Raw genomic sequence first — 11181 nt, forward strand, 5'->3', positions numbered from 1 at the left:
TTAAAATGAAACAGTCCCCAGGGGGTACCAAACACCATCTTCTCTCAATCCTCCCTTTTCATTGGTATCTTCCAATACCCCTTATGAGGTCAATTGTTGAGATGTACTGGGAAGTCCCAATTTTCTGCAACATGTCACCTATCCTGGGCATGGGGAATGTATCAAACTTAGCGACCTCATTTACTTTTCAGAAATCCACACAAAGTCTGAGTGTACTGTCTTAGTAACTATCACCAACGGGCTCCTCCAATCATTGCATTTGTTCCATCTCCTTCTTGACTGCATCCCACTGGAGTCTGGGTAGCCTTCTCCACTGGTTTTGGATGACACAGCCCACTGGAGTGTTGATCCCATGTTTGATGTCTCCTGCCTCCCCCAGGGTCTCCTTGAAGATACCTTGGAATTCATTTATTATTTCCTCCAATCCCTCCTGTTGTTTGTTTGTTTGTTTTAGTGTCCCCATCACTACTGGGCACCTTTCCACCTCTGGGGATAGTTCTGGACCTCCAGGGTCATGTAGGTCCCTGTCTTTCTGGATCAATCACCCCTCCTGAGGATGCCACTTCTTTAAAGGTTAATATGATAAATCTGTTTCCTGCATTTAGGTTCTATCCTCAGCACTTCATAGTTTACTGAAAGCGGGTGCCCAGTCCCAGGATGACAGATACTAGCCTGCAGGCATCATAACATTTTTTTGTGGGTGCAGTTCCCCCACCCCCAAAACTGACCTGCAGTTCCAGGAGCATGGACACTTTTCCTGGTCCATGCTGGTGATTAAAGCTTGAGGCACAAGCCAGACCCGAGGCTTGTGCTGGCTCACACAGCAATGGGCCAGGTGGGTTCCTAGGTGGGCAGGCGGGTGGTCAGGCGGGGGCTCCCAAAAGCAGTGTCTTGACACATAGGTCACTGTGTACCCTGCTGTTGTTCCATGCATGGACAGGAATTTTTGGGGCTGCAGGGATGGCAGAGTAGGGTTTACCCCATGGTTGCTGTGTCATGCCTGATGTAAAGAATCCTGATCCTGCTGGGCAAACATGCTGCTGACTAGCACCAAAATTTGCAATAGGATGGGTGAGGGTAGGCCAAGTTGGGAGGGTTCTGCTCTGAGCTTTTACCACCTAGTAGGAATTTAATGTATCCCCAAAGTTCCCTTGCTGTCCAAACAGCTGTCCAGCTGTCAGTCATTGCAACAACAGGGGAGGTGAGGTCTGGCCCTGTTGGGTGTATTTTGCTCTGAGCATTTAACAACTAATAGGATTCTAATGGGTCCCCAGTGTTCACTAGGCTACTTTAATGTTCTCTTTTGAGAGACTCAGAATAGCAGTTCTTGGTCGAACAGCTGAGAAGAATACACAGAACAACCCAGTGGACATCCAGCCACCCCAGTCAAGGATTCCAGCCAATCAAGGACCTCAGGTCTGGCAAGGAGGCCCAAGTATCACCATCCTCCCATTCTCCACCACCTTTTCCCCCCCATTCTCATCCTGCTTTTCCATACACCCCTCCCCCCTCCAATACTTGTTATCACAGTGGTGATGCTTCCACCACCCATTGACCCACCCAAATGCTCCTTTCCCCTGCCCAACAGCTCTCTCTCTGAACTCCTTTCTCTCTCTTCCACTTCCCTCCACCACTCCCATCCTATGCGCCCCCCCCCCCCCCCGCATCTACCATAACATTGGGAACCGGAGTCGGAGGCAGACATCCATTAGTGGTAAGTTTGCTGGGGGGGTGGGGAGGAGAGGTTGGGTATATGATAATAGGGGAAAGCATGAAATATATGGTAGGTAATGCAGGCCAGGTTGGAACATGTCAGACTAATGGATGCCTCTCTACCAATTGCCCTCCAGCTGTGCTTCACTTGAGGACTGCCAGTGCAGAGACCCAGACCCCTTCATCCAGGACTATGACTGCCAGAACTGCACATGAATATTCAGCCACACAGAGTGCATAGGTATGCCCAGAGAAGGCTTGGGGAAATCTCCCACAGGAAATTTCATAGCCTTTAAGGGGAGGCTATGAAAGTGAGTCTGGGGGTATGGGGTAAGCCTCCACCCCCATTATACTTTCTTCCCCTGCAGCATGACCATCATTTGCATGATGAGACAAGCAGTGATCACTCCACAGTGCATACTGCAAAAGAGAGATGCCCCTGCTTTGCTGGGACTTGGGATGCAGCAAAGAAAGAAACCAATTTTGGAGAGGGAGAAGACTTTGAAGGGGGCATTTTAGAACTTTCCTTTTATTTATTGCATTATAGTTGTGGGATAGGGGAGTAAGCATTCAACATTGTTTCTGGGTTCTCTGTTTGGTTGTATTTTTTATTTTTGAATTAAATTTTTATTTTGTAAGTTTGTTTTTTAATCAAGGTACACTTAGCAGTGCTTTAGTGATCTGTGGGGGCATCAGTCTTATGAGTCGTGGCTCCTGTTGGTGGTGGTGGGTTCCTTTCTGGGGGTGCTGGTATGGTTTTGGTATGGGGGATGCTTTCAGCTAGAATGGGTGACTGGCTTCCCTTGGAGTTTGGAGTTTGTCCATGCAGTCAGTACCTGCCTTTTTTCTCCTGAGTGCCTCTTCTGCTGGGAGTGGTGTCTTGACACATGGGACACTGGGCAGCCCATTACTGTGACATGGCATACACAGGGCTAAAGGACCTAGCAGGGTTAAAACACATCCAGATATAAAAAGTTGCTACTGGTGCAGGCAGAACCCCCTTTCCTGCCTTGACCCTGTGTGGCACTAGCATGTCCCAGGTGACTGGCACCTAAACTTTCAATAGTCATACAGCCTAGCTCTTGCACACCCAGCAATAATCCCCTGCCTGGGAACAGCTGTGAGGAATCCCTGTGCCACTCCACCCTGAACCTCTAAAACATCCTTTTTCTGATGGTTGTGGTGTAATTGTCCCTTTAACGCCATTAATTCACTCACCGGTTTTATGTAAACCCAACAAGCAGAGTTTTGTGAACCTGATCATGAGCATTAAGTGGACTTATTTTATGAATAGCGGGTGAGTTCTGTCAGCAAGTCATTCCCTCACCAGCTACATCTGAATTGTTCAGCAAATCAGACCATGTCTCGCTGGAAGTGGTGTCTTGACATATGGGTCACTGGGTAGATTGCTACTGTGCCATGGCATAAACAGGGCTAAGGGACCTAGCAGAGCTAAAACATTTCCAGAACAAACATGACCATAACATACAAGAAGTTGCCACTGGTGCAGACAGAGCCCCTCCTCCCTGCCTTGACTCTGCCTTGTGCCTGCATGTGCCAAGTGAATTCCAGACTGGTACCAAAATTTGCAACAGTTGCAGAGCATGTCTGCTGTCCAAATTTTGTCCAGATACAACAGGGTGTGTATGTTTGGTGGGGGTGGTGGGGAGTGAACTTCCCTTGGCCTTGTCACCTTAAGACAGAAATGGAGTACACAGCTTCCCAGGCTACCCCTTATTGATCTGAGATGTCTGATGGAGCAGCCTGGGGTGCATAGGTCTAGGTTGAGTTGGACATTTGCCAAAACAAAGAGCCTGGTGTGGGTTCTGGGGGACCTTGAAGTCATGCATCAGTTTATCTGCAGCCTGTGAACCAACTGGCACATCTACCTTGATGTTGCCAGGAGAATGGGAAAGCTGGGGGACAAGATAGTTGTCCAGTGCTGTGTCAAGGCAAAGATGCTGCAGGCTACTTTCCAAAGGGATGTCACCAGAACATAGCAGCAGAGCACCCCATTGTATGACATGGACCATTACAAATACCTCCAGCCACAAATGGAGGCCTCTGGGGTGTCCTTACCTACAGAGACATTGCCAACCACCACTGTGACTCACAGGGGCTCCAGTGGAGAAGATAGCAGGGTCCCAGTCATGTCACCTGCCGCTTCCAAGGAGGAGGATAGACAGTAGAGCTCAACCTTCACAACCAGTATCTGAAGCTCTGGAGACCCTTTAAATCACTTGTCACCTGAACTGTGATTAGGCTGGCCTGTAAGGTAAAAGGGGAAGGATGGGGGCAGCATAGGACAGTGTCCCAGGAGTTAGTGAGCAGTGCAGGGAGGTACAGGACAACCCACATCAGGGAGGCACATCAGTGGCTAAAACAGGTGGGAACTTCTTTGCAGCCACTCAGGGCCTGCTACCACCTGTGGCCAGACACCCCTTCTCAGTCATTTTAGGCTGACTGCTTCTTATATGCTCACAAGACCTGTTGAGTGTATCTTCTTAGAGCACCAAGTGTCTTTAATTCACTCTATTTCCTGCATTTCTTCATTTTCAGCTCTGCTTGTAACACCACCATTGAGGACATGCAGGCTATCAAGGCAGGTTGCCGATGATGTACACAGAGGCAGGATTGGGACTCAGGGACTGCAAGCATTGACTGGCCAAGATGGTGGGATAGATCCATCTAGCTATGGACAGATTCATGGCTATTCAGTGCAACAGGAATTGCTCCAAGTCCAGGAGGCATTCCCAGACCCAGAAGGACCAACAAATACTGGCCAGGTTCCTAGCAATGATTCTATGCCAGCTGGTCATCAGGCTCACCAGCACCACTAGCCCCACCCCTGCCCAGGAGTGGGACAAGCTGATATGGATCCACCCTCTGCCACACACAAGTTCACAGTCAAGCTCCAAAACTCCACCTTAGAGCCAAGGTCTTTTAGTTAGAAAAGATTATTGCTTAGACTGATATTTTTCATGACTCATGCACTGTTATGGTAGTAAAAATAAATTCCTCTAAAAATAGTAATTATGCATCATTATTTTATAAAAGCTGTTCTGTGGTTTATTTAATTATGGTTAATATTTGTTTTGTAAATAAAGGTTCTATTGTTTGATTCTTTACTTCATGTTTCCTGTGTGTCCGAGGGGAAGTGTAGAAGGGTGGGGGGTCAAGATAAGTGAGGCCCTGTTGCTGGTGTCAGAGAGCAGAGGAGCCTAAGTCCCAGTTTTGGGGGAAAAGACCAAATTAGGAGAAGGTCTGGAAGACTACATGGACTTGTGACCACAGAGAGACAACCAACCAGAGATAACCACAGATGAGTCATCAGGAGTCATCAAGGGGGAAGGAGAATACAAAAGCAGACTTGAGCTTAACAAAGGTTCCCTCCATTTGTCCCATCCCTCCCTGTCCCTCCCCATTTTGCTCCCAGAGTGAGGTTTCCATCCCATTCCCATCCCCTGGAAAGGGTCCCCGAGGCTGCCATGGACAGAGGGCACACACCAGCAGCCCATGTCTTGCACCGCAGTGGAGGGGGGCTGCAGACCTCAGCATCCCATCTCCAGACTGCTGACACCTAAGGGAGACAGCCTCAGAGTGCAGCCTGCATCCTGACCAGATGTACTTTGACTTTGATGACAGCCCTAGGATTGCTAGATATAGAATTGTTTGATTGTTTGTAGTGTTGCTTTTCTGTTCTTACTCTGTATCAATAAATTTGCCTGTTATCAACTGGCAGGTGTTGTGGCCAGTCTGAGGGTTGTGCTCACCTGGAACAAAGGTATAGAGGCTGGGTTCCTAAAATCCAGTGTCAACACACCCATCATTGGCTTTTCTCTCCGCTTCCCCCCCATACCCCCTTTGTCTCACCCTCCCTTTTGTCCCTAAAGTGTTGTGTCACTCTCCTTGGTCTGCTAGACTAGGGATGCCACTCTCTCGCAGGCACAGTGGTTTTTGCTGAAGTTGTTGCTATGGGGGGCTGATCACGGAGAGGGTTCTCTATGAGGATCACCTCAGGGATAGGGGCACACAGTGCATGCTGCATGGGTAGTCTGCAGGTGTGGGACAGGAGGCAGCTCAAAAATTGGGGTCCAGGATCATATGTCTAAGGAGCTCCTCTCTAAACATGCTCTCCAATAGCTGGCTTTCAGTGATATCCTGACAGTACTGTCTGGTCAATGAATTCCCTTCTGCTGTCCATGATATAGTGTTGAGCTGCTGTCTCTTGCTCTTCAACCTTCCTATACACCTCCCAGAGTTTGTTCTGCCATTCATCCATGGACTGTACTTGTGATTCCAAGGCCACCACCAAAGCCTCCATCACGCTTTCTCTTGACCATTGCCAACTGCAGCAATGTTCATGCATTTGCTCAGCTCCGGTTTAGGCTAATGTTCGCACTTTGGGCACACGTCCCAAAATTCTAGTGGATGCGGTAGCTGGTAACAGGAATTGCGGGGGGGGGGGGGGGGGGAGGGTGAGAGAGTAGGGGGGAAGATGCTCATGGTCAAAGAACTCATCCTCACTCCCTATAGTGGAAGGACTATTGGTGATCACCAAGCAGCATCCCTGCCACTTGGCTAATTAACAAGCCATCCACAAAGGATGATTATGCAGGAACCTAGATGTCTCCCCAGTCCACTAAGGAGCTCATTGTACATCTCTCAATAGCACAAATTCCTTCCATCAAACAAATTAATGCTTCCCCCCCCCCAAGCAATTTTTTTTAAGAGAGGACCCAGCACATACAACCCCATGTAAGCTAAACATTGCATGACTGCAAGCAGTGGACATATTTGCCACTCATAAAATTAACACCCTCCCTCCTCCTTCATTGTTCTGGGCCTTGGTGCAAAAGCAGGACTAGATCCATGTAAGCCCTAGTCATTCAAACTGATCTAATGCCCCTTCCCTGTAACTTACCAGGCCCTGGATCCTTGGAAATCTCAGGCACTTTCACTGATCTTTGGGTCTCTGGAATTTCTGGCATGTTGCAGAAATTCAGGGATAGTACCACTGTGGAATCCAATGTGTTCCCCTCTTCCTCTGGGCTATGCAGGCAAGGCATCAGGGAGAGTGCGGGTCATGGTCAAGACAACTTTGTCTCAGTTGTCCCCATCCTGCAACTTCTGCAAGCACTCGCTCCCCACTTCTGATTGGTTGCCTGAAGGCTGCACAGTGCATATTGCACTCCCCGCTGCAGTGATATGACAGGTTGTGAACTCTTGTGGGCTAGGGGACACTGTGGCCTCCTGCACCCCAATTGTCCCAAAGGATTGGAAGCAAGCATCACCTGCATCAATTGTGAGAATGCAGGACAGTGCTCATAGAAGGGGGCTACTGTGAGTCCTGCCCCCAAATGAGAATTCTGGTCCTTGGCCCAATGGAAAGCACACTTCAAGACCTTCATCTTGCTGCAGCATTGTGCCCAGTCCCAGTTGTGGCCATGCAACTTCATTTCCTCAGCAGTGGCTGCATAGAGTGGTTTATTTCTTCAATTTCCCAGATGCTCCAGAACCTTTTGGTCCCCCCAAATATCAATTAAATCTGCCAGCTCTTCCTGGGGTCCAGTTGGGGCAAACGCTTAGGGATGTATTTGGCTGTTGCTCCAAGTCTGGCAGGCATGGCTGGTTCATGGCTTGTTCTTGTCCATTCAGTATATTTTCAGGGCCAAAATGAGTCACTGTGAGGGGGTAGCTATGCTCTGACCAGTCATGAGATGTTTTCTGGCTCCAGATGAGAGCAGTTGTATAGACATTAGGCCTGTGTGAAGTGGCTAGTATTCGCTTCCGATTTGGATTTGGCCAATTTGGAGGACAGTGATTTGATTTAGTGATTTGAATCACTGTCCTGAATTGATTCAGCTGAATCTGATTCAGGGATTTGGCTGCCACTGAATTGGCTGAATCTCCTAATAAAACAGGCCCCACCCCCAACCTGCTTTCCCAGCCCCGTCAATGGCTGCCCCATCCAGCCCCAGCCTCCCAGTTATTTTTTTTAAAAAAGCCTGGCACACACTGGCTGATGCCAGAAAGGGAGCGATCCCCACTGCCCCCCACTGCTCCATGCTGTGTGAGGGGTTCTGCCACAAACCCCCATCACCCACCCGCTTTCCCAGCCCCAGTGACCGGGCTCTTTAAAACAAAACAAACAAACAAAAGCCCCCACTCACTGGCTGCTGCCACGTGGTAGGGTGATCCCTGTTGCCCCCCACTTCCCCATGCTGTGTGGAGGGCTCTGTCATGAGTCCCCAGAAGCCCCAAGGCCACTGCAGCAGCCAGTGAGTGCATGGTTTTTTTTTTCCTTAAGAACTGGGAGCTGTGGCTTGGTGGGACAGATATTGATGGGGCTGGGAGAGTGGGCAGGAAATGGGGGAGCATGGCCTAGCCCCCCACACAGCACGGGGCAGTGGAGGGAAGCAGGCATCACGCCTCCCCTCCCCCACTTTGCAGCACCCAGTGAGTGGGGGCTTTTTTTTTTTTTTTTAAAGAACCAGGAGCTGGGGACTGGTGGGGCAGCCATGTGGGGGGGGGGGGCTGGGAGAGTCAGCAGGGGTTGTGGGGAGCTCAGGGGCTGGGTGAGCAGGCAGGGAATGAGGCCTGGTGGGGGTTCAGGGACTGCCTGAATCTTCTGAGCTCTCCAAATCTTTTCCAAATTGATTCAGAGAGCTTTGAATTGATTTGGACCCTTTTTTTATTGATCTCCTGATTCAATTTGGATTCAGAGATCTGGCTAATGCATCGGGCCGAATCTCCTCTGAATCAAATCAGCACCCAAAGCTTCGCACAGCCCTAATAGATGTGTATGGAACCTTTCTGTACAGGTCTGATTTTCCACGTATGCATAACTATGCAGGTGTGAACTGTCTCAATACCGGCATTCATGAAAATCTGCTCATGTGACCTTTCCTAAAACAACACATTTGACATCCGTAGCCTGCCTCAATTATCCCCCAGATCCCCCATGGTCCAGAAGGATAGTTATAATGGCTTGCAGCTGCACACACCCAAAATTCTTTGCCTGGCATCTTGCAATGCAGCTTGAAAGACTTGCAACTGGTCATTCAAGCACACCCCCTTCTCCTCCCCCTCCTCCTCGTCCCCCTGGAGTAACACTGTCTGACCTATCAATCACTCAGTTGTGCTTCTGGGGGTCTATTTGGTCTGAGGTGGAGAAAAATCAGGGTTCAGCCATTCAGTCTTCTGCTCAGCACTTGTTGTTTTTTTTTTTTCTGCTGAGCACTTGATAGATTTCGTGGGTAATCCCCCAAAAACCTAAAACCCTATGTTTTTACAGGAGGGTCAGTTACAAGTACCTGGGGCATGTAGAAATTGAAATGTAAAGACATGGCTGTTAATTCTGTTAATGCTAATGTCCCAATTCACCAACCCTTAATTCAGGATTCAGCCATTTCAGTAATCTGTACGGTGCCTGCTTTTTTCTGCTGAGTGCATGGCATCAAAACTGGGTATAGAGAGATTTCAGACATTTGTGACTGCAATATTACTTGGAGGTTCTGGAGCCTTGATGTCTGGCACAGCTTTTGTTGTGCTAATAGAACCTATTCAAAAAAAATGTGGGGAACTCACACCAACATTTATTCCTTGGCTTCTGCTGGGTTGGGGGTGTTTGCTGGGGTGATACTTTATGGAGGGTCTATTCATTGTTTGACTAAGCACTATTATCTGCAGGAGATTTAATAGATTTCATAGACATTAGGGCTGGAAGGGACCTCGGAAGATCATCAAGTCCAGCCCCCCGCCCGAAGGCAGGAAGTCAGCTGGGGTCATAGGATCCCAGCAAGATAAGCATCCAATTTTTTCTTGAAGGTGTTCAGTGTAGGTGCTTGAACCACCTCCGATGGAAGGCTATTCCAGACCTTGGGGGCTCAGACAGTAAAGAAATTCTTTCGTATGTCCAGCCTGAAACAGTATTGCAGGAGTTTATAATCATTAGACCTCATCATCCCTTGGGGTGCTCTGGTGAACAAACGTTCCCCCAGATACTGGTGGTCACCCCTGATAAACTTATAGGTGGCCATCAGATCACCCCTGAGCCTGCGCTTTTTCAGGCTAAAGAGCCCCACGGCTCTCAGCCTGTCATCGTAGGGTCTGCTTCCCTGACCTCTGATCATGCACGTGGCTCTTCTCTGGACTCTCTGAAGATTTTCCACATCCTTTTTGAATTGGGGGGCCCAAAACTAGACGCAGTACTCCAGCTGCGGCCTCACCAAGGCTGAGTACAAGGGGAGAATGACATCCTGGGATTTGCTTGAGAAGCATCTATGGATGCAAGACAGTGTTTTGGTCACTTTACTAGCCGCAGCATCGCATTGAAGACTCATGTTCATCTTGTGGTTAAACATGACCCCCAAGTCTCTTTCTTCTGTAGTGCTAGCCAGCATAGCACTGCCAAGCCTATAAGGATGCTGCAGGTTTTTCCTCCTGAGGTGCAGAACCTTGCATTTTTCAGTGTTAAACACCATCAGGTTCTCATCCACCCATTTGCTGAGCCTGTCCAGGTCATCCTGGATCACCCGCCTGTCTTCAGGTGTGGATGCTTTGCCCCAAAATTTCATGTCATTGGTGAACTTGGCCAGTCTGCTTCTGGCTCCAGTGTCCACATCATTAATGAAGATGTTGAACAATATGGGTCCAAGGACAGAGCCTTGGGGGACCCCGCTGGTCACAGGGCACCATGACAATTGGCTTCCATCAATTACCACCCTCTGGGTCCGACCACGGAGCCAATTCCCCAGCCAGCGGATTGTGGTGGACCCAAGGCCACAATTGGCCAGTTTTGCCAAGAGGTGATCATGGGATACCAGACTGAAGGCTTTTTTGAAGTCAAGATATATGACATCAGTCTCTTCTCCCTTGTACAGGTGATAGGTCACCTGGTCATAGAAGGAAATGAGATTGGTCAAGCAAGACCTACCCACAACAAACCCATGCAGGCTATCCCTCAGGATGTTGGCGTCGGCCAGTCCATTAAGGATGGCCTCTTTAATAAACTTTTCTAAGACCTTCCCCAGGGATAGAGGTCAGGCTGATGGGCCTATAGTTTGCCAGATCCACTTTCCTCCCTTTCTTAAAGATAGGCACCACATTGGCCTTCTTCCAATCATTGGGCACTTCACCAGAGTGCCAGGAGCTCTCAAAGATCCATGCCAGAGGCTGGGCTATGATGCTCGCCAGCTCCTTGAGTACCCTGCGGTGTAGATTGTCAGGTCCTGCTGACTTGAAGGTATCCAGCCTCTCAAGGTGTTCCTTCACGAGGTCAGCATTGATGGAGGACAGGGGATCTCCCCCACCCAGACCTCCCTGTCCCATAGTGGGCATGGGTGTCCCATGGGACTGATGAAAGACTGACATAAAGTACCCATTTAATAGGTTGGCTTTTTCCTGGGCGTCAGTTGTCAGTTGTCCCATCTGGTTTAGCAGGGGTCCAATGTTGCCCTTCCTTTT

Source organism: Alligator mississippiensis, chromosome 2, assembly GCF_030867095.1.
Source record: "Alligator mississippiensis isolate rAllMis1 chromosome 2, rAllMis1, whole genome shotgun sequence".
In the NCBI taxonomy this organism is placed as follows: Eukaryota; Metazoa; Chordata; order Crocodylia; family Alligatoridae; genus Alligator; species Alligator mississippiensis.